This window comes from Schistocerca americana, chromosome X, assembly GCF_021461395.2.
Source record: "Schistocerca americana isolate TAMUIC-IGC-003095 chromosome X, iqSchAmer2.1, whole genome shotgun sequence".
Lineage (NCBI taxonomy): Eukaryota > Metazoa > Arthropoda > Insecta > Orthoptera > Acrididae > Schistocerca > Schistocerca americana.
The window spans coordinates 621,853,974-621,879,115 of NC_060130.1; the positions used below are offsets into that span (position 1 = coordinate 621,853,974).

The 25,142-nt window shown below is 36.8% G+C and overlaps 1 protein-coding gene across 1 annotated transcript in view; it reads left to right on the top strand.

The window, feature by feature from the left end:
- The first annotated feature begins 2,691 nt into the window (after window positions 1–2,691).
- Window positions 2,692–25,142, top strand: part of LOC124555169 (protein SMG7-like) — a 199,961-nt gene continuing 177,510 nt past the window's right edge. The window contains exon 1 of the mRNA XM_047128992.1: window positions 2,692–2,752. The gene's annotated coding sequence lies outside the window, so the exon portion shown is untranslated. The remainder of the gene's footprint in view (window positions 2,753–25,142) is intronic.

Sequence of the window (25,142 nt, forward strand, 5' to 3'; positions counted from 1 at the left end):
TCGCTGCAGTAACTTTCGAAACTTCGAACATGCTTGAATCATTTCGTAATTATTGTCTCTATTCCATTTCTTCAACAATGTTAACCAGAGTGGCGTACACAGAAATCCATGGGGTTCTGATCAGGTGGTATTGGAGACCACAGTACAGGTCCTCCTCTCCCAATCCGCCTTTGGCCACATTAGAACGTTAGATGTCGTCTCCCCAAAATGTGCCAGTGCTCTATCATGCATGTACCACATCATCTGGCTTTGGTCTAAGCGAACATCCTCAAGCAATCCTGCCAGATGGTGCCACATGGGTGAACCCTGCTTTATCTGTAAATAAAATTTTACTGTCAAACATAAGGTTTACTACAGATCTTTGTTGCATCCACTGACAGAACGCTAGTCTAGGACCAAAATCCACCTCACTAAGACACTGGTCACATTGGAGGTGGTATGGGTAAATTGGATTGCGATTCATTATTCTCCAAAGATTATTCTAGCTCATTCCAAGAATCTGGGTGGCAAGTCTCTGTGTCAAGATTTCAGAAGTGTGTTTGACTGTTTCCATTTCCACATCTTCAAGCACAGGCCTATGCACTCCGACACCACATGTAAAGCTCCCAGTTTTTTGGAGACATTGATGCACCCTTGTGAATGGTTGACTCTCAGGGTCTCTTAGGGCAAGGTATGCTTCTTGGCACAAGTGTTCAGCCTCCCATGCAATGGCATTAGTCCTACCATACATGAAATGCATATTCGCATGCTACTCCTTACTGTAATGTCCCATGTTACCACCAACACTCATACAACACAACTGGCGCTTCGCAAACAACTGTCAGGACTGACACTCTGACTGTGTACTGTACTGTTGTATCCATTCTGTTTGCAACTCCATGTCTCGAAAACATAAACAAAGACCACACAATGGATCAGCATGTGGCGTTTACACAGAATCACGTCAGTGGTGGCTGGTAACCATAAAGTCTCACTTATCTCCCAGATGATTCATTTGTGGACCTATGTTTACTGAGATTTTTTTCGATTCTAGTATGGTGTACTTTCAACAGCATGCATTTACACCATTAATTGTGATATACCCTATGTACTTGCCTTCCATTACATTCAACATGCAACAGCAGTGTGTGGGTAGCGAGTTTATGCAATCTTTGTAATTCTGTGGACTCTTACTGTGCACTAAAAGGAACGTGTAGATGAACATATAGATTTCTGTCACATGTTGCTCCCCCATGTACATATATGGACTGTACATAATTTTTTTTGTGATGCAGCAAGGGGACGAAATTAGCTAACTGTTAAATCATGTAATAAAGTGTTTATTTAAAAATGAAACAACGACCTATACAGTGTCACCAGCCTATGAAGTGTCTTAGTTCAAGAAATTCTATGGAAATACTTGGAAGCACGTTGTCTTTGATCAACTTTACATATTGGGCTTCCATGTACATCTTGCATTCGTTTATTTTATGGTCTTCGCTCTCCTCATGTTAATTGGGATATCATGTAGGTAACATTCTATCAGATCCTTTTGAGCAAGAGAACAGGGTCCTTCAAGGTAGTGTTTTAAAGGTCCTACACTTACCACCTGCCAACAAGTAGATGGCAGTGGCCATTGTTAATTAAGAGGCTGGAAGAGTGAACAGGAAACATTGGCTTTAAATTTACATCTGGAAAATCTGTGTGTTTCTTTTAAGGATTCGAATCGTGTTTAAATTTTATAGGTCCTAGAATGAAGTATATCCGTTAATTTTAAGGAATTAGTGAGGTTTTTGGGGCTCCCTTCTTTTAATTTTCACATATAGTATATCTGAGAATACAGTCTCCCAAATCAGTCAGTATCTTAAAGTATGGTGCTCATGAGATTTACTTACTTACTTATCTGTTCACACAACCACAGCCGGTCCTTGGCGTCACTCAGTCCAGCCTTCAGCACCTTCCTGTTAGCCGTATCTTCATCTCCCAGACCCAGTATATGCATGTGTCCTATAGTATTACCCTTCCATCTCATTCTCGGCCGTCTTAGTGATCTCCGTCCTGCTGCTTCTCCATTTGTTACTGTCTTTATTTCCGTAGTTTACCTTCCCGTGCGACATCTCATGCACCAGTGGATGGAAGAATGGCTGAAAGTAAGGGCAATTATTTGCAGTCGGTGAAATCCATTGTCAGCTGTTGACGTCCATTTTTCTGGCTGCAGAGACGTGACGAACTGATCAGCCAGTCAAACGTATCAGTTGTGGTATAGTAGTTTTTCCACAGTAAAATTTTAAGACTTCCAAGCAGATTCTTCCCAGGTTCGAGTCGTGTCCCGGCACAAAGTTTTAATCTACCAGGAAGTTTCAAATCAGCGCACACACTACTGCCGAGTGAAAATTCATTTTGAAGGAAAATTTTGAATTTAATTTAGTACACAGTTTTCTCTTTTCAAACTGTTTTAGTATGAACGCTATAGATTGAGATGATGCCGTGTTAATAATAATAATAATAAGCTTTCAGCATCGTATCATTTATGCGTTTGTTATAATTATAGTGACTGTGTGAGAGCGTTATGGCTTTTTTAAAATACAAAACGAACCTGCAAGCGGTACGTATCGCTTCCACAGTAGGCTGTCAAAGTATTTCGTAGAGTGCGACTATTTAAAAAACAATTGCCAACGCTTGTCTGTCGCTCTGTGAAGTGCTTGTGAAATTCTGTGTTTTGAATAGGAGTGTGCTTGTACGTTTGGATTAACGAAAAATATACAGTGTTCAGGTAAGTTTTTTCAGTATGTGTTGATTACTGAGAGAAACCAGCAGACCTCAATGTTCAAGTATTAGTGATATTGCGGAACTGCATTAGCGTAACGTAAATAGATTGACAGCCGTGAAGATAAGGGTGCTTCCTCCCGAATAATAAACGCAATGTTAGAGTGAAGTGTGTGGCTATTACATGTTGTGACAGTTTTACAATCGAGTGTATGCCTATACTACACAGTGTGTGTACGCATGTAACTAAGCGTGAGTGAAACTTGGTACGCACAAAGTGGGAAAAAGGGGGAAACACCGCGTTAACGGTAGTAATTGTCATTGGCTAGACTTCTAGGTATGCTTGATTATAGAAAGACAGTACTACAATAACAGAACAATAGTGACCTGTTGTGGCAGCTCTAGGCTGCCAGCAAACAACGGCTTGCGTGTAACCATCAAATTACAAATGTATAAAGTGAGCAAACTTACTGACATTGACATATCGGTCAGTTTTCAAAGAAAACATAGTCGTTTATCTCGTCTGAGTACTTTTCTGAATAAATAGCAGATATGGTTATTGTTCCACGCTTTAGCTAATTCGAAAATGGTGTAATTTTTTAGATTTTGATGCCGTATATAAGATAATGGCTATTGACAAATAGCAGTGCACCTTTCGAACAATTTTGGGGTATGTTTTATATTATATTCTTACGCGTTTGTAACTGCTTTGCGTACGTCATGAATATTCATACATATGCTGACAAGATGAAAAATATAGTCGACACCACATATGCAGTAAAATGTTGTAACAAACAGGATTGTGGTGTCAGAATAACTTCCTGGTACAGAATATGTTGTATTAATACACACCAGGTTTGTGTCCCTATGCAGCAGGTGGTTGGTTGACATTTCAAATGGTTTTCTCAGACTGAAGGGCTGAAGTCTTCGCTGTGGAAAAATAAAAATCAGTTGCTGTGCTTATCTTCATTGGTTGATATCCTCTTACATTCTGAGGTAACTTAATCGAATTGGTTGTATATTTTGACCTTGAGAGTTAGTAGAGCAGTTTGTACTACTAAGAGCATCATAGAGGTGCTTTTTCAGGGGGCTGAAAAGTTTTACATTACAGTGATCTGCCACTGTGTATGACACTAAAAGAACACTTCACGGTATTTGCAGATGACACAACCATTATGCTAAAGTATCGCACTGCAGTGTAGAGCACTCTGCAACCACTATATTTGGAGCAGCTCTAGATTGGTTCACTTCTGATGGTCTGTCTCTCAGTGTTAACAAGACTCAGTTCATTCAGTCTCAAATGGCAGACAAAATAATATTGAAATAAAAAATGGCGACAAAGAAATATTGAGAGTTAGGCTTCCAAATTCATGGGATTACACATTAACAACACTAAACTGGTCAGTTAACATCATTGACCTATATAAAAGACTGAATTCAGCAGCATTTGTCATTAGCTCAGTTTCACCTCTGTGACTTGGAAACAATGAAAGCTGTGTACTTCGGATATTTCCATTCACTTATGATATGTGGCATCATATTCAGGGAAACAGGTCATGAGCAAATAAAATCTTTATTGCGCAGACTAGAGTCGTTATAATGATGGGTAGAGTGCACACTAGGTGCTGTTCCAGAAGCTTATTGAAACAACTAGGGATCCTCATCATGCCGTGCCAATACATTTTTTCACTAATGTGCTTTTTGAACACTAATCAATGTAGAAGACAATCACTGAATATCATGATCATGATACAAGAAGTAAACATGATCTTCACAAAGATATACAAATCACAGCATGGTACAGAAAGGAGTACGTTATTCAAGCATAAAAGTAAACAATAAACTTCCATTTCATATTAAATCAGTCATTGGGGATAAGACCAAATTACAAAAAAAAAAAAACAGCTAAAATAGGCATGTTTGACAGTGTGTAATAATTAGTGAAATGTGTTTAATTTTAAGCATTCCTGTAAGAAATGACTATGTAGCACTGTATACCAATTGTTCACAATGTGTTTCACATGAACTAAAACATAAGCCTTGTAATTGTTTAAGTAACCATCACTACTGTAATCTATACCATTATTTGAACACTTGAACCTCGTGTATCTATTTACATGAGATTTAGCTTGTAAGTCTCCTGACCATTTACATATGGTTACTGTTGTAATAATCTGACACGTTCTACATCCTAGCGATACTCTCGCGCCAAGGATCCATGGAAACGACTAGGCCTGCTTTGCTGTATGATGAGTATTGCCAGCATTATAAATGGGTTCAGGTCTCTCGGTATTTGCAAATGAACTCTTATCAAGGCTAAGCAACTAATGTGTGCAAACACTGAATCTCAGCTACAAATCTCTCACTTTTAAGTACAATCAAGAAATGATCTATGAAACAGTTGTCATAATCTTCATTTCTTTGATGAGCAATAGCACAAATGTTATGTAATATAGTCTTTTTTCTTCCCTATAATTGAATTTAAATATCAATTTTTTTAATATAATTGTATTTTGTTTTGGTTTTATTTGTGATTATGAAATTGTTTTGGCAGGCTAAAATCTTGCTATAAGTCACATGTAAGTATTTTATTCACTACGTACAAAGCGTTTTGGTGACTGTGCTGAACTGTCAGAAAGTAAACTTTTTGTGAAGGTTGGACAGTACCAACCTATTCTGGTCCTTGGTGCACAACTGTAGCTGAGGCTGAAACTCTGAATTATGGTCAGTGTGAATGAACATCCAAAGTACTGATTTATATGGTGTATGCATCAGACTTGAAATTAATTTAAAGAATATCCGGTATAAGTGGATATCAAAATTGAAGTAAAGTACTACTATGATTAACTTCATACACATAATATTCTAGGAGACACTCAAGATAATTGAAAGAGTAAATATATAGTGTATTCAGAGTGTTGAAGAAAAAACAAACATTTAGAAATAATAAAACTCCCGTAGTACAAAATTTATACTGTGTGTTTCTCCTTGGAATTTCGACATTAACTTTTTTATCTGTACTGTGGAGCGCCATTTTTATAACTTTATCTGGCATAGTCCATATCAATTCAGGCAGGCTATGAAAAAATTTTACTTAATTTACCATATGTTAAAATGAAGGACTAAGTAAGGAACACTAATTTTATTATTTTCTCAAAAAAAATTTCTGCTCTGAGATACAGCCCTCTAAAGATGACACTGCACATACCATACCTTTTTAAGATGCGAATTTTGTAAAAAAAAAAAAATTTAATGCGGTATCTCTGGAACAGTTCTAGATACTTTTATTTTATTTTATTTGAAAGATGATTGGTTTATGATTACAAAGAGATCCTCCATTTGGATTTACCTGTCAAAGTTCTTTTACTATAGCATTCTGAACTTTATAATTTATGGAAAAAAAAATTCTGTTGATTTGTACTGTATAGTTCTACATTTCCTGAAAAGGAGAGCTTCCACTTCTATGTTGAACAGGTTTTATAAGCAATTGAAATTTTTGCCATACATAAACCTGTTTTATTACCGCGTTATCACATAACAGGCACATAAAAATCAAAACCTAACCTTATTTAACATAATTTTAGTTTTGAAAGCTGAGTAAGACACTCATTTTTCAAGCATTTTAAGTGGTTCCAAAAAGTATGTGAAAGGTCGAAAGACTTAAAGGTTTCAGTTTATACAACTTCTGTGCACTCTGTTTTGCACTGAAATTAGCCAGTCAATGAACTAAAAATGTGTTCCACTGCTGCAGTATCTTCCTTTGATATAGAGAGATGCCTTTCTGTTGAACCAAGAGGGACTGGAGCACTTACAATCTTCAAAACATTGTAAACAGGAAGTGAACACTAATGGCATTGCTGCCGTCTTTCACCTGGAAACCTATATCCAGCAGCTGGTCCACGTGGTAGCATAAAGTTCACTACAATATCGTTTAACTAATAACTGGTGTCTACAATTTCTGAAATCCACCAGTCACACACACACACACACACACACACACACACACACACACACACACACACACACACACGCGCGCGCACCACAAACATCCCCGTCTCAGGTTGTGAATCTGAAAATTATCCTGCTGTTTCTGAGGTGCTGGCCGAACAAACAAAATTTCTTCTTTCTTGCTCTTTAATGTGCATGCAATATGAGTTAGCCTATCACTTTGAGTCGAAAGATGTGTTGTCTGCATTCCTATCACAGCTGTAGTTAGTTTGGAATATTCCTCTTTTTTTTCCGCTCACAGAATTCTTTGATTTCCTCTTTGGGCAAAAGAATGAGGGCTGTGGATGTGTAAAATTTCACGACTCTCGTAAATGCATCAGCATTCTGAATCACAGCTGTATTTGGTTTGTAAAGATTATTGTTTTGTAGCATAGTGCTTCAGCAGGCTGCCCACACCATCACGAGGCCCCTTCCCATGACCAGTAGCACTGTATACCCAGTCAGTTGGCACAAGCGACTTACTCAATTCAGACAGCTGGTAACGATTTTTAAAATGACTAGGAACACCATCAGAAATAATGATCTCTGCCTCTGTTTGCAGTTGAAGAATTTTGCACATTGCTAGCAAAGCATGTGCTGAGTCATGTCTAGTGTCATCATTTATAATTGCAACATTTGTGGTCTTGTTTTGGAAGTATATCACTCCTGTAAAAACTGAAACCTGCTCATTACTCCAATGATACTGTTGTACTTCTTGTGGGAGGATTACAGACCAGTTCTCAGGAAAATCACAGTGAAGCACTAAACATAGTTCGTCAGCCTGTACACACCCTGTCACTTGTGCAATGTGGTGTTGTTGCAATGTCTTCAGATGCTAATGTGTTACTGCTTTCACTGACCATTTACCAAGTTCATCAATGAAACTGTCAAAGGCAACAGTTTACTTAATTAGTTTATTTTCCTCCCATGTTGGATATGTGATTTATGCAGAGTTATCTGCTACGTCTTCCAGGCCAAGTGTCTGTAAAGACAGTCCTCCCTTTCCATGGCAGTCACCACATTCTTGAAACAAACAAGTCTCTCGCTTTACATCACAGAGTACTAAAGGCATCACACACCCAACCAAGGTGTCATATGACATGTGCTCCAGTAAGTTCCTCAAAGTTACCACACAAAGTCCAAAATTTGCGCAGTACACACATCAACCGTCATCCCTAGGTCTTAGTGCATAAAATTTTGATCTTCCAATGTGTGAAGTTGTATAGTTGCTCTTATAAACTACAGAAGTTTCTTTAATACTGCGAGTCATGTACCTCTTCACTTTCACATCTTTTTGACCTTTAACTGTTACAGTTAGTGTCTTTTTTGCTGGCACTCTAGTGAGAACAGTCCCATTTATCTTCCAGATAAAATGACTGCACTGTTTGAACTGGAGCTGCTTCTACAGGATGACCATAATACGGATCAGGTGTCCCAAAGACTACTTTTAGAAACCTCACATTTCTTGATTTGCTATCATCTACTTTGATACTGATGAACGTGGTTCAAAATTGTTTTCTTTGAAAATGTCTGTGGAATAATAGTTAAAACTTGCACCTTTTCACTGTACAATGCATAATATTCAACAGGTGAGTTGATGTTTGTGAAAAATTCCTGGCATGAGGTGTAAGAAGACGGAATTTCTACTTTGAAGAGTGTGGTCAGTTCTGCTGTAGTGTATTCATCCATAGCTGTAGTAATTTCTCTGTGCTTTCTTGATGCATAGAGCTTATGACTCGACTTCACTGGCCATGGTTTCTTCACAGGACTAACATCTACCTCTGTAGTTGACTAATTCGGGGCATTTAATTCTTCCTCTACTGATGAAAAATCTACATCATCTGCACCATGGGAGGCTTCACCTTGTTCAAATACCATCATTGTTGTTATTCTGTCAAAACATTTAGAACACAAAAAGTCACCACTGGAAACCTCTTCACTTTGAAACAGAGTCTTCAAATTAGAACACTTATTCCCAACTAAAACAAAGTCTGTTTTTTTTGTTTGTCTTATATATCACTCTTTTATTGATATGCAAATAGTCAGCACCCTTTACTCTCTTGTGGCCCCAGTCACACTGCAACTGTGCCAAGTTACAAATACCTCACGAAAACGAAGAACTCACTGGATGGTTTCAGAAGCCTCTTCAGTAAACAAATTAGCATCAAACAACTATCATACAGAAACCTGCAATGAACAAAAATGACAAAGAAACTGACAAGAAACTGCAACAAAGTGTACAAAGTAACTGCAACAATGAAAGTGGAAAGAAATAACTGCAAACCACACAGTAGAAATAAACATTGTAACAAAGAAATTAGTAAGAAACCACTTCAGTGAAGGTGTTCATTAGCCTTGAAAGTTTAAAAAACATGATTTTTTAAAAATAAAACCCTTCCAACTTAAAAGTGGAAGCCCTCCTTTACATGGAATATAGTACTACATGGTACTAATGAACAGAAAACAAATGTTACTTTTATGGACTGGCATTTTTGGTAGAAAAAAACTGATTTAAAAAAAAATTAAAAATGCGACAGTAAAAGAACTTGGACAGAATTGTACAAACAGAGGATACCATTGTAATCATAAACCAACCATCTTTCAAATAAAAAGAACACTAACAAAATATCTAGAACTGTCACAGAGATACAGCATTTTAAAACTTTTTACGAAATTTGCATCTTCAAAGTAGTGTTTGCAGCTTTTGATGCCTGTACCTCGGGGCTTTTTTTTTTTTTAAAAAGGAAAAATGTAATAAATAGAAACACCCTTCTAGAAGCTATGATATGACTGAGTCTAATGTTATTTTATGCAGAAATGATCAGGTTTTGTGAGTACCTTGTTTTTGCAATACTTTATGCCATAAGATTTTGAATTAAAGACAGTGAATTTATTTACCAAGAAGTTGAGTATGAAGGAAAATATGTACTGTGAGATTACTTGCTTGTCAGCTTTAATAACCAAATCATAATTACCTTTGTTGGCTGTTTTCAATGTTATTTTTAGTCATCTGAGTTGACAGGAAAGTGTAACAGAAGTCTTATACAGCCTCTGGTGGCATAATATAAAATTAATCTGCATTTAAACATGTGTAGCATGTGTAACATGTGCACACAGAGAATTCTAGTTACACAAGAGTACAGTAATTAAATACATTCAATACATTCATATCATTGAATATTTCCATCAACAAAGGATGTACTGATAATACTGTGTTAATACACAGATATACTACTACTACTACTACTACTACTATGCCGTAGTAGTGGTGGTAGTGGTAGCAGTAGTATACATGATTGTTGTCGGTTACCATAGTCATCAGTTTTTTTTTCTTCCACCAACACAAAGCATATGTTTCATTTTAGTTTTTTTTTTTATGAGTAGTATTGAGTCTTTTGGTTTTTGCGGTTTTTGCCATATGAGAATTTTGTGTAATTCCCCTTTTGTGCTGGCCACAAAATGAAGCATGATATAGCAGCAACACACCCAAAATATTTGTGAAACTTGGTATGTATGTATTTCAGTTATAGAGTGTTAACCCTAGCAATACCAATGCGTTTTCCATACTTTAGCAAGGAGGGTAGTTTATGCCCCCAATACAAACAACTAAAAAAAAAAAACATTAATTGTTGTTTACTTCTATTAAAAACATACTTTTAAAGAGATACTGATGTGTAAGTAGGGTCCAAAACCAGAAAATATCCTTTAACATAGTCTACCTTTAACAACGCACTTTCAGTAACATGGGGAGTACTTTTAAAAAAATCGTTATTGTGGTTAAGTTTTACTCTTAACTTGATTTATAAAGAGGTATCGATGTGTAAGAAATTTCATGAACATGGAAATTTTGAGTGACATTCATTGGGGAAAGTGAATTCTACTGCTAAAACATAAATTTCTGGGTTAGGTGTAACTGAAAAATTTATGCAATGGAATCTACTATTGTTGCTGATAGCACACGTTGTTGACGTACCTACCTTAACTCCAAAATGAGCACTCCTGTCTTGCGTTACCGGCGTGCGCACAATCGAGGGAAACAGTCACTTGTGAGCGAGCGGTCTAACGTGATGGTGTCACTGTTTTCGAAACAGAGACAACGGAGTTGGATCAAGATTGAATGTGCCAGAGGTCATACAGAACGACAGTGTCATCAGGGTTTTCAAGAGGCATGTGGGGAATCAACATTGCTGTACAGAACAGTGGCACGTTAGGTAAAAGCCTTCAACAAAGGTCGGCAAACTGTGGCGGACATGCATCGGGCAGGTGGTCCTAGTGTCTCTGAAGTAGTAGTGCATGCTGATGCCGCGTTAGTGGACAGTGATCGATGCCATACGATTCGTGAGCTTGCTCATGAAACCGGATTCCCGCATATGACTGTGCTTCGCATCCTGAAGGAACACCTGGGCACGCGAAAAATTGCATCACAATGGGTTCTGCATGACTTGATGGAAATGCAGAAATGGATGCTTTATGATGCTGATCAAACACACTTGGAGTGCTATGAGCACGTAGGAGAGACTTTCTTACACCATATCGTAACACTGGATGAGACATGGGCCATATCGTACCAGCCAAAACTGAAACACCAATCCAACTAATGGCATCGTTATGGGTCTCCGCAAAAGTCGAAAGTGCGTCAGAGCCCCAGTATGGTGATAGTTATGGTGATTCTCATGTACGACTGTGATGGGGTTATCCTAACACATTACGTTCCTATACGGCAGACCGTCAATGCACAGTATTACTGTTAGTTTTTGGAGCATCACCTGCGAACAGCTTTGTGAAAGAAGCAGCAACACTTTCTGCGCAACGCACCAATCATTTTACACGACAATGCACGGTTGCATACAGCACAATCTGTGACTGTTCTGTTCGGTCGATGGGACTGGGAAGTACTATACCATCCACCATACTCCCCAGACTTAAGTCCTTGTGTCTTTGATTTGATCCTGAAGATGAAGGAACCACTTTGTGGCATTCGCTTCAGAACTGTTCCAGAGATTAGACAGGCAGTAGACCATTTCATTCGCACCATCAACAGAACAGGCTCTGCTAATTGTATACTACGCCTTCCACATCGCTGGCAATGGGTTCTACACAACGCTGGTGACTACTTTGAAGGACAGTAACAGGTGCAAACATGTAACTCTTTTGTATCGGTTGTGAATAAATAGCTGCCACTATTTAAATTCCAACCCTCATATAAAGTAACTGACTAGATATAATGTTTTCCAAAAGTGGACACGCAGTACCCCTCTCCCACTGCCCCCCTTGGTTTTGTGAGGGTTAAGTAATTACAAAGAGACCTTATAATTACCAAATGATGAAAGATCCCAATCCACCAGCTTTTCAAGAGACACTTTCGTACCACCTGCCTTGACAGTTTTGGAGACTTCTTTTGGTGTTTTCTTGTGGAAATGACCATCAGTTAACATTAAAAGATTGATTCATACAGCATATGTGCTCAGATTATATTGTACGGGTGTTCCAAATCTTCAGTGTCAAAATTATACAGATGATAGAGAATTCTAAAATTAGTTTAGAGTGCCACAAGTTTCCCCGAAAACCACACAAAATAAACTTCTCTGTCACAGTAGTTTCTGAAAATAAATCCATGAGATGTTGTTGAGATGGAAAGGGGGGGGGGGGGGGGGGTGTCTGTTATACAGGGTCTGTGTAAATTACCTTTATGATTTTAAAAACTTTTAAACTACTAGATTACGATAACTGGTTTTCTACATGACACACAATAACTAGCAGTTTTGTTTTCCAATTTGTAAGATTAGTACATATGACTGTGCTTCGCATCCTGAAGGAATGCCTGGGCATGAGAAAAATTGCACCACACAGTGGCATGGACAACGTCCTGTTGGTATTATTTCGATGTGATCTCCAGGAACAGCATGTCAAACTGCATTGTTAAGTCCTGTAGGTCTGTAATCTTGGTTCAGGACTCTTGATCCTTCACAACACCACATAGGAAGAAGTTTAGTGGTGCAAGGTTAAGTGATTGTGGTGGCCGCCTAATCAAACTATCCAATCCAGTCCTCCTATCCAGAAACTTACCTTCCGGAAATTGACAGACATTCAGTGAGGTGTTGCCACATCGTGGTGGCATACATTGTTAATTTTATTTATTTATTCACCCAGGGATCATTTTATTGGATTTGTTATGATGATACAGTGAAAATAATAAGCTAAAAAAAAAAAGAGAGAGAGAGATTTTTATGAGGATAGGATAGGTCATTGGCCATCAGCTTTGTGAAGGAACCCTCCCACTTTTGCCTGAAATAATTTAGGAAAAGCTAATCAGTATCGTCAGACAGAGCAAACGCCATCATCCCAAATATGTCATTGTTTTAACAAATTCATTGCCTCATTCAGTTGGTCATTATTATTTGTCTTGTGTTCCGTTGATCAATCTCGCGGGTAACTGTTACGATGTGGAACACGTCAAATGCGTAAGAAATGCACACACAAATCAAGGTTCTTTAAAAAAAAAAAAAGAAAATAAAAGCTGAAAAATTCTATTACCTACCCCATTCCCTTAAGTGGCACAAAATGCAAATACACACATAAAAAAAAGTTTTGCATCACCCCTGTTCCCAGAACTCCTGAAGATAGATGTTGACTGTGGATATTCTATCACAGACACAGTCCCTTTGACTGCGCAGATATGTCACTAAACCTGCCCAAATATGTAAACAACCATGGATGAGCAGCACCTATTAGATGGAGTTGGTGCGACTGCCAATCAGTTCCAGTCATTCCACCAAGGAGGAGGTACACGACTTGTGTTGTCTGTAATTCAACTATGCCTAGATGGTCAATACTGCGGTTTCATCATGTCTGCATTGTTACTTCATGCCAGGAAGGGCTCTCAACAAGGCAAGTGTCCAGGCATCTCGGAGTGAACCAAAGGGTATTTTTCATACGTGGAGGAGAGACAGGAACTGTCAATGACATGCCTCACTCAGGCTGCCCAAGGGCTACAACTGCAGTGGATGACCGCTACCTATGGATTATGCCTCGGAGGAACCGTGACAGCAATGCCACCATGTTGAATAATGCTTTTCGTGCAGCCACAGGATGTCATGTTACGACTCAAACTGTGCACAATAGGCTGCATGATGTGCGACTTCACTCCTGACATTCAGGGCGAGGTCCATCTTTGCAACCACGACACCATGCAGTGTGGTACAGATGGGCCCAACAACATGCTGAATGGCATGTTGGCTGTGATTGCCATCACATTCTCTTCAGCAATGAGTGTCGCATATGCCTTCAACCAGACAATCATTGGAGACATGTTTGGAGGCAACCCAGTCAGGCTGAGCGCGTGACACACTGTCCAGCTAGTGCAGCAAGGTGGATGTTCGCTGATGTTTTGGGGTGGCATTCTGTGGAGCTGACATATGCCGCTGGTGGTAATGGAAGATGTAATAATGACTGTACGACACGTGAATGCCATCCTCTGACCAATAGTGCAACCGTATCGGCAGCATATTGGCGGGGCATTTGTTTTCATGACGACAATTCACGTCCCCATCGTGCACATCTTGTAAATGGCTTCTTTCAGGATAACGCAATCGCTTGACTAGAGTGGCCAGCATGTTCTCCAGACATGAACCCCACTGAACATGCCTGGGATAGATTAAAAAGGGCTGTTTATGGACAACGTGACCCACCAACCCCTCTGAGAGAGCTACACTGAATCACCGTTGAGGAGTAGAACAATCTGGACCAACAGTGAATGAACTTGGGGATAGTATGCCATGACTGATACAGGCATGCATCAAAGCAAGAGGACGTGTGAAGTTAAGAGGTACCGGTGTGTACAGCAATCTGAACCACTACCACAGCAATCTGAACCACTACCTCTGAAAGTCTCGCTGTATGGTGGTACAACATGCAATGTGTAGTTTCCATGAGCAAAAAAAAGGGCGGAAATGATGTTTATGTTGATCTTTGTTCCAATTTTCTGTACAGGTTCTGGAACTCTCAGAACTGAGGTGATGCAAAACTTTTTTGATGTGTGTATTATACCAATAGATTTATTTATTTCTATTCAAGAATTCATCTATGGTATAGAAGGAGTTGTCTTGGAGATACGATTTGAATTTGTTTTTGAAACTATTACTGCTGTCTGTCAGACATTTTATTTCGTCTGGCAATTTATTGAAAAGTATTACACCAGCATGTTTTACCCCTTTCTGTGCCAAAGATAGGTTAAGTAGGGGTAGTGTAAGTCTTTCTTTCTTCTGGTATTATAATCAGGAATGTCACTAAAAATATAATTATGTGTGACATCAGAGAGTGAAAGTATGCAAAGTATGTTAGCTCACTAATTTCTATATCAAAATTTGCAATTATCCTGATTGCATAAGTTGCTGAACCTAGTCACTTTAGGAGATACAAAATATGAATTTCCCAATCAAGATTCTCATCTGTATGTACACCCAAAAACTTAGTATGCTCTACCCTGGCTACTGACTTCTGTTGATGTGTGTTATTTATCGAAGGAACTGTACTCCTTGCAGCAGAAAATTGGATGTTCTGAGTTTTTTCAAAGTTCAAAGGAAGCCCATTCACAGAAAACCAAATAATGACTTTTCCAAAGACATTATTTGTATTGTTTTCTATTGGAGTTTCTTTTACTGGATTAATAATGATGCTTGTATCATTATCAAATAGTGTCAGTTTAGCTTCTTGTTTCAGATAAGAATGGAGGTCATTCACATATATCAAGAACAGAAGGGGGACCCATGATCCAACCTTGTGGAACACCTAATGTAACTTCACCCCATTTCGATGAAGTGGCAAACTTCCTTAAATCACTTAAACCATGTAAAGAAACTTTTTGCTTCCTGTTCTGTAGATATGACTTAAACTACTCATATGCTTTTTTAAATCCAAACTGTGATTTACTAAGTATCCTATTACTGTTGAGATGGCTGACCATTCTTGAGTACATTAATTTCTCAATGATTTTTGAAAATGCTGTAAGCAAGGATACTGGCTGATAATCATTTACATCTGTGGTGCTTTTTTTTTTTTTTAAAGAGAGGCTTGACACTGTCATGTTTTAACCTGTCTTGGAAAATAACTTGAGTTAGTAATGCATTAAATATGTATCTCAGAACATCAGCTGTAACTGCTAGAGATATCATCTACTCCAACAGAACATTTATTTTTCAAAGATTTAATGATTTTCCTTATTTAACAAGCGATTGTTAGGTTGAAATGAATCTAAGATTTCTTAAAAATGGCTCGTCCATGTACTGCTTTGCTTTTTCTTTTTAACTATTCTCACCAATTCTTTCTCCTACACTGATTGTTAAATACATTAGCTACTTGTGTGCTGTTGGTTAAGATGGTCTCATTCTCTCTAATAGTAATACTACCTACCCTAGTGGTTACTTTTCCTGTCTTTTTTCTAACAACATTCCATATTGATTTGATTTTATTACCCGAGTTGTTAATTTCTTCTCTAACATACATATTTCTTGATTTTTCTCACAACTGTTCTCAGTTTGGTACAATAATTTTTATAGTGTAAAATTACTTCAGAGTCTTTACTAATAATTGCTGTCTCATACAGTTTTCTTTTTCTTTGTGAAGACACACAATACCTGTAGCAATTATAAGATTTCTTTGAAAACTGTTTGGTGTTACATTTAGTAATGTTTTTGGGCAACAATGTTCAAAAAGGGATATAAATTTATCAAGAAATATGTTGTATATAATGAGCCAAATGCTAATGATAAATGCATCTCCCCAACTAACATTTCTTAAACTTTCTCTGAAGTGCTGTGTAGAAACTTGGCTGAACAACCTTACACTTTTAGTTTATGGTTTCTGAACTGTACACCCTGCTAGGTTTTGTTAGTTAATCAATTGTGCATCATGGTTTGGTAATCTATTTATCACAGGGAAAGCATGCGTTAGTTTTATATCTGCTTGCTGTACAAATTCATTATCTATTAGAATCCTACTGTCTTGAACTATATGTGTAGGGTAATTGATCACTGATTCTAAGTTAAATGTCATTAATAACACTTCTAGTTTCCTTTTCCTATCAGAATTCCTTAGAAAGTTTACATTGAAGTTACCACAGATTAATACCTTTATCTTTTTGTGTCAGACAGCAGAATAGGGAGTCAAACTTTTGTTATGAATAGCTCCCAATCTCCTAATGGGGACCTGTACACTGTTGTTAATATCAACACCACATTATCTAGCTGTAGTTCACATGCACAAACTTCAAAGTGTAGATCAACACAAAATTTGCTTACTTCTACAGTTTTGTATTTATGCCCTTGTTTTGTATGAATGGGAACTTCTCCTTTATCCATGTTAGATCTGCAAGTGTAAGATGTTAAGTTATACCCATTTATAATGAGTTTCCACGCCTACAGTTACATGGTGTTCACACAGGCAAATTATAACCAGTCTCATTCGTATTTTGGAGATCATCTAAACACACTAACAGCTCACGTACTTCACATTTTATTCTCCTGTTATTTTGATGAAGTAAGTTGATACTACCCTTAGCTTTATCCCTATTTATTGCACATGAAGCTTCTTTTGTTCTATTTTTCTTGATTGTTTTCTGTCTGGACTTTGGCTTTAACCTAAGAAACCTGTCTGCCTGGTTCCATTAACCACAGGAATCATTCCTTGTGTGACTGTGCCCCCCCCCCCCCCCCCTTACAGTATCTGCTAATAGAGAAGTTAACTTATATCTCCCCTTCCTATTTAGGTGCAGGCCACATCACTGTTGACAGTAGATTTGCTGAAAGAGAATGAACCAATGATGCAACTGCACATAAGTTCACAACGCATGTTGACCTTAGGACTGTCCTTTCCATTTCTCTTGTAACGTAAGGACAACTGATCCCTATATATAGACATTCAAATGGCTTAGTTTTGCAGATATGTGGAAAGTTGACACGTTAAAGAAACAAACCTTTTCCAACAAGAAATTGTCCACATCGGTCTTGGCTAGCATATCCGCTGCAGTTGTTTGCACTGAGGTTTGACTATTGGCTTTTCTATTTGAAGGAGCTGCACCTTGTAGATACAGATATGTGTTGATTCGGGTTATATATTAATTTTTATTTTGTCTGGTAAAGTGATCATTTATGTTACAGCTTTTTTACTTATTACATTTATTTTAAAGAATATAAGGGTTTCAATAATGTATACACATGGTAATGAAGGGATACTAGATAACATAAAAGAGGTTAGCAAGAGTCTCAAGGTTTGCATCCAAACAAGATTCTAATGGTCATGTTTTGTGGTTTGAAAGTGCTGTTAGCTGTTTTAAAGTTTCCCCATAAAGTGACTCCATATTTAAGCTGAGAATGGAAGTAGTCATGATATGCATTCGTTACTGTTTTCTCACTACAGCACAATTTTAGTGAGCAAAGGAGGTAACATGTCTTGCTCAGTTCTGCATTAAGATATTCAATGTGCTTGTTCCATTTTACATTGCTCTGCTGCAAAAGTCTTGAATTTGGTTTCAGTAATGTTATCAACTTGTTCATTGAGACCAATGGGATAAACATGTCCTTATTTGTGGCATTGTGGAATTTTAGTGCAAAAGCTGATTATTCTGTGTGCAGCTGCTATGTTGTTTTGTGATAGTGTGTAGTGATTGCTGTAATTGTTTATTGTTGTCTCCTTTTAGAAGAATTGTGGTGTCATCTGCAAATATGATTTTTTTATGTGCATCCACATTTAAGTTGAGATCATTTATATACAGAACGGGTCCCAGTACTGATTCTTGGGGTACACTATATTTAATTTGTTTATAGTGTGATAAGTGTTTAGATATAGTTTTTAGGTGGATATTTATGTGCTTGAAGTACACTGCTTGCTTAAGATTGCTCAGGAATGAACTGATCCTGTTGTTGGACACACCTCGAATACCGTATTTTTCGGCCTTTGACAGCAAAATTGTGTGATCCACCATGTCAAAAGGTTTTGACAGCTCAATAAATGCTGCTATTGATTCTTGTTTCTTGTCCATCAGACTTTAATATGGAATTCATGCATTTATAAATAGCAGTTGTTGTTGACCTTTTATTTCTGAATTCATGTTGTTCATTGCATAGGATACTGTTTTTGTTTATACATTTCATAAGTTTGTCATAAATAACTTTTTCTAATACTTCTGAAATGCAGTAGGAAATTGTGATGGGTCTGTAGTTGTTTACATTATCTTTCTCACCTTTGGCTCATTTCATTTAAAATCACCCAAAATAAAGAAATCTCATTGCCATCATGTCACAGATATTTGTGAAAATTTGGTGTAAGAAAGTACATAAATAGAAAGTGATAAAATATTTTTTTCAGATTTTTTAGATCAAAACTGTAGTCAGGGGGTCATTTTGAAATGTCTAGCATTTTCTCCATCTGGCATCAGTATGAAAGGTAGGTTGAAAGTTTTTAACTACTATAACTCCCTTATTTATAAATCAATTTTATTCAATTTGGTGTCACTAGAAAGATAAAAGGACCAACTATATCACTAAACTATAAAAATGCTGCAACTGTGCATAGAAATATGTGCAAATCAGTAATTAAAGTTTTTTCAATTTTTTTTCATCAAAATCACAAGTTTCACCATTTTAAACTTTGTTTCAAAGAATTCCTATTGTCATACATTTCAGCATAAAAAAATGAGAAGTATGTTTGTTCTGTTTAATCATTTAAAACAGAAAGAACATAAATAATAATATACACGTTTCATTTTGTGACTCTTACCGTTTTGTCACAAATAATGATCAGTTCTCATAAAACACATTCATAAAATTCTAAAAAGCGTTCATTCTTTCAAACAAGTTTTCAATGGACGATATTATGTATGATTCAAAAGTATTTAAGTGACCAGTACTTGTGCTTGCACTAGGAACCGGCAAAGTTATTAAAATGTTTTCATAAGGTATCCAGCAAACATCACTGTGAAGTGGCCATGAATAACTTGAGGAAGGGCCACTTGGGCTCGTGAACTTTACTTTTGCATCTCTGTGTTCTTCACTTATCTCTAGAATTTTTCCAAGCCACCACTGGTTATCGTAGATAGCTGTGACAAATGTTTCTTCTTTAATTGTGTTAGAGGCATTGTTTTGAATTCCAAGAGGAACTTAAATGAATTTAGTAGATGATGAAACACACTTTATCAGCAACTTGTTTTCATTCAGTGGATTGAAAAAATGTTCGCTCTCGTACCAGGAATGGTAGAACCAGTCTCATATCGTTTTTGTAACATGTTTGTGAACTTTCTCCCCTCTATTGTAACATAAAAGGTTTCTATTCCTGGAACATGAGTTTTGTCAAATGTAAACAAATCTTTTGGACTTAAAATGTGACTCATATGGACACTGTAAACTTGCTCTTGTTGCTAAACATTTAATAGTACCACCAACCCAATCACATGCATTTTTGCCATGACTAGTGGCAAGAAAATTCCATTCTCCAGTTACTGCATGATCTTGCTTGTGATAGGACAAATTTAAAAAGTCCTTAAATTTTTTATATTGTGCAGAACTGCCATCACTGAAGTGCATAACATGCTGGATGTATGGTAATTGTTCCAATACATAAGTGAGAGCAGTTTTCTGGAAGAAATAGAACGTGTTTGTATCCTGCTGCAAACAGTCACTTATATAACACAATGTCATTGACTTAATTCACCCACTTGTTTTAAAGTACACCACAAAAGATGAAGGATGACTTGAAGGTTCTGCCAGTGAAATCCTTGCAAACAGGTATAGTTTTCTGCAGAATCCACTATGATGATGCATGTAGTATCAGGGAGGGTTTCTTTGCTTGATTTGAAGTAGTGACTATGAGATTTTGATACCTAATGATGTTGTGTTAAGTTTTGAAGTTTTTACATGAGATACTCAAGAAATTCATTGGTTGTCTTCATTAATGTCTCCAGTGTAGGTCGATCAATTTGCATCCATTGTTTTAATGCAACATTTTCACAATCTTGTAAGCACTCCAGCTCTATTAAAAAATTGCACAGTTCATATTCGTCAGTACACCAAGAACATAGATGCAGCATGCACTCCTCGTTTTCCAGATTGCACACAAGTTTCTGTAGAAGTTCAGTGTATGGTTCTTTCACATGTGCAGCATGCATTAACAGTTGTATGTTTTGGTGATATGTGCACACACATACGTTATGCATTCCACGTCTGTTTACAATAACACATTCTTTTGGCCTAAGTTCACAAAATTTAGTAAAACAAAATTATCTTCAGGGTATTTTTCTCTAAAAGCTAAGTATACATCTTTCAGATTATGTAAAATTAGTCTTTTTGTGTTATACACTCTTTTGCCATTTTCTAAAGGGACAGAGACAGACAGTCTTTTTTTTTTAGCAGAAATGTGGCTTATATCATCTTCACAGTAAAAATTCTGGACATGTTTCTCCACATCCTTTCCTATTGTTTCCCACTTTGTAACTACCTTTTGACAAAATACCATCTTCTTTTAGCAATACCCTCGATTTCTATACCATGTATTCAGTAGTGTTAAAAAACATTTGGATTTTTTCTTTGCTCCATGAAGCTGGAGCTAAGGTAAGTATTGTAGTTTTTCTTTAACAGAACTTATGCTGAATTTCTCATTAAGTTTTTGCTTTAAAATATTACAATCTGTACATTCAACACTGCCAGTTTTTTCAGACACATTTTTCACTGGAACATGTAGCAGTTCTGATGCTGTTTGCTGGAATTTTAAAGCTAAGTGGCAAGACTTGGATCGAATGTATTCTGGATGCCTGTCTTGTGCTCTCTTGGTAACCTTAAATGATGAAATTTCAAGTAATTCACAACTTTATTTAAGTTTTTGAAGAGATGTAGATGGATCTGGTGTATACTCGTGACCTTCAATTTCACATTCATCCATTCCTGAAAGGTTATCTCCCATAGGAGATAAAATGTCCTTACAGCATTTTAGGCACAGCTTGGTACCTGTGATAAGTCCAAGGGTTTTATATTTCCTTGCCATGGTTAAATAAATAGGTTTCAAAGATTTCTTAGCAGTCTTTTTACCATGCTTCTTAAAAGGGTCACAGCAAATTCTTTGTACGTCTTCAAATGTTCCCAAATAGATCCTTTTGTGAGAAGAACAAACACACTCAATATTTTCACAGGTGCTTCTTAGCTTCAATAATTCAATATCATCTTGATTCAGGCTTGACATATCTATTAAATCAAGCTCTCCACTGCTACTACTTTTCTTCTGACACACAACCGCTGACACAAAACCTAAAGAACATTTGTTTTCCATTGTGATTTTTAATCAACTGTGTATGTTGCAGAAAAGAACTGGATGGTATGAAACTTTTTCTTGTTCTCTAATTATCAAACAGAATGGCTGCTTATGTAAGAAGCACAAAATCAAGACAAAAACGTCCTTCTGATATATAAAGTGCACAGACACACAAAAACCTAACACACACAGCCTGTGTTGCATGTGAGTGTTGCTGCTAGACTGAATTTTTCATTGTTGTTTCATGTATTGTTGATTAGCTATTTGAAGCAATTAATTATTACAGCATTATTGAAGAAGTATAAGATCTGACAATAGAGGAGAAACATGCTTCTGATTTATTTTTTTTATGTTGAAAAGTATGGCAGTAGGAATTATTTGAAACAAAAATTCAGATGGTGAAACTTGTGATTCTGCTGAAAAAATCCCTGAAATGAAATTACGTTAATTTCAAATTTTCAGACATTTGTTGCTTAGACACAGCACTTAAATAATTTTTATATTATAGCTCCATTCTTTTACTTTCCAATGACACCAAATTGAATAAAATTGATTCATACAGTGGTTACGAACTTACAAGGCACTTCGTTTCTCAACGCCATTTGGTAGAAGGGGCCCCACATTTCAAAATGGTCTCCTAATTACAATTTTGGTAAAAAAATTCCAGAAAAAATATTTTTAACCCTAACTCATTATGTACATTCTTACACAAAATTTTCAGAAAAATCTGTGACATAAGGGCAACAGCCACTGGGTGATTTCACATGAAATTACCGCTTGTTGATGTACTTAAGTGACTTTAGATGTTTTCAATACATCAACGAAAGTGTCTGCCTAAAGTGAACAGTCGCATAAGTATTTAAGTATTTCAATTAGATTTGATGCCTTCTTCTTTAAGATTCCTCCAGGGGCGCCATCAGTGTGGTTGCAGAGTTGGAATTTTTTAGTCATTTTATTGTGTTAGCTACTTCCTCTTGTGAGACAGAAATGATGTATATTGACCCACTACAAGCACTTATTTTATATTCACTGGTTTGGGTGCTCTTAAGTAAGTCTCATGTATCATATTATCAGCCACACCTGTAAAAAAAAAAAAAAAAAAATGTTAAATGTGTTGTTCACTTTTAAGGGGTTTGTTACTTTATTTTTTTGTGATAGTGTTATATTTCTGCTGGATTGTCAGTGTTAACCAGATTCTATTTTATGTAACACTCCACATTGCTTTCACTTTATTAGCTGAATTATAAATGTATTCATCATCATGCATTATTTTTTGCTGCTCTTATTATTTTCCTTAGTATTTTGGAGTATTTTTTATAGAATATGTGTATCTCAAGTGAGGACTTCTTGATTTACATGTTTCATGAAGTAGTCGTGTCTTCTGGCAGGAAACCGTTACTCCCCTTGTGATCCTGTCATGGTTACAGTTTTCACTGGGAATGCAATTTGAAAGAAATGCATTAATGTATCTGAAGGTGTCGAATTTTTCATTTATATCATTAATTTTGTAAACCTGTGAGAATTTTTCTTTCTGTAATAAGCTGTTGAAGTAATTTACATTATCCTGATTATACCTTCTACATGAGGTTCTTAAAGACATATTGTTAATAATACAGCCTTTCGTTTTTAAGCTTAGTATTTGAGCAAGATTGACACTAAAACCTGCATTGAAAATTTTTAGTGAATTGTTATTTAAACTTACCTTGACTAGAAATTGATCTAAAGCTGTTTCACAAGTTTCTGTTACTCAGGTAGCAGTTTTTACGTCACCCATTAAATTACGGGATGTTGGAAGTTTCAAAGTGGCCTCTCTGTTTCTACTGTTTGCGAGAAAATCAATATTGACGTTGCCACAGATTATCAACTTTCAATCCATTTTATTTACTTTATTTAGCAATGTCTCCATTTTATTTTAAGAAAAGTTCCAAATGTCCAGATGGTGATTGGTAAACTGTAACGATAACCAGATTGAACTGAATAATTTTTATAGCTGAAATTTTGTAATTCCTTTCTGCATTTGTTCTAGCTCAGTCAGGTAAAGTAATAAAATCTATATTTTCCTTTGTGTAAATTGCCACCCTACTTGCTGTTTTCTCTGCAATAGTAGGAAGACAAAATGAATTTTTGTATTTGGAATTAATTTAGAACTAAGTCAGTGTTCAGAAATGCATAACACGGAGATTTCTTTTAGTTCATCAGTTAACAGTACATTAATTTTGTTGATGTTGTTATGCAGGGATTGCACATTACGGTGATAAATTAAATTTTTAGTTTGGGTGTATTCACAACTTCATAGTTGGGAGTCATAATGACAGTATCACATATCTTTAGTTTAAGTTAGGATCACTAGTTGTGTTGTCTTTTTGTTCTTCTTTCTTGTCCATTTGACTTTCCTCATTATTGTCAGTAGAACATGCAGGAAACTGATAGATTGTTCTAGTCCTTAAAAGTCTTTCATAATTACGTCACTGACACAATCACAAACAAACCTTTTCCCTGTTAAATGTGGTCCATGCTTTTACCGAGTGAGATGGCACAGTGGTTAGCGCACTGGACTCGCATTCGGGAGGACGATGGTTCAATCCCGCGTCCGGCCCTCCTGACTTAGGTTTTCCGTGATTTCCCTAAATCACTTTAGGCGGGATGGTTCCTGTGAAAGGGCACGACCGATTTCCTTTGCCATCCTTCCCTAATCCAAGCCTGTGCTCCGTCTCTAATGACCTCGCTGTTGATGGGATGTTAAACACTACTCTCCTGCTCCTCCTCCATTCCATGCTTTATGTGCAGATTTAGATGCTTGCTTGCTTATATCCAGTATATCACACTTGGCATATTGTGAAAACAGTTTCTTTATTTTAAAGTTTATTTTTCAAATTTCTTTGTTTACATGCGGACTATAAATTAGATTGCGCATATGAGGCAGTATGGCAACAACTGTTTTTCTGCATTTGTTAGCTTCTAGAAAATACTCCAGAGTTTTCACACAGACCTCTGCATCATTTTTTGCGACATCATTCAATCCCTTTATACAGACAATTGTCATTTTCATGCATTAGTTTCGTCTGAGAGTTAGTGTCAACAACATTTTTACATCCCGCTCCAGGTTTCACTGCTGTGTA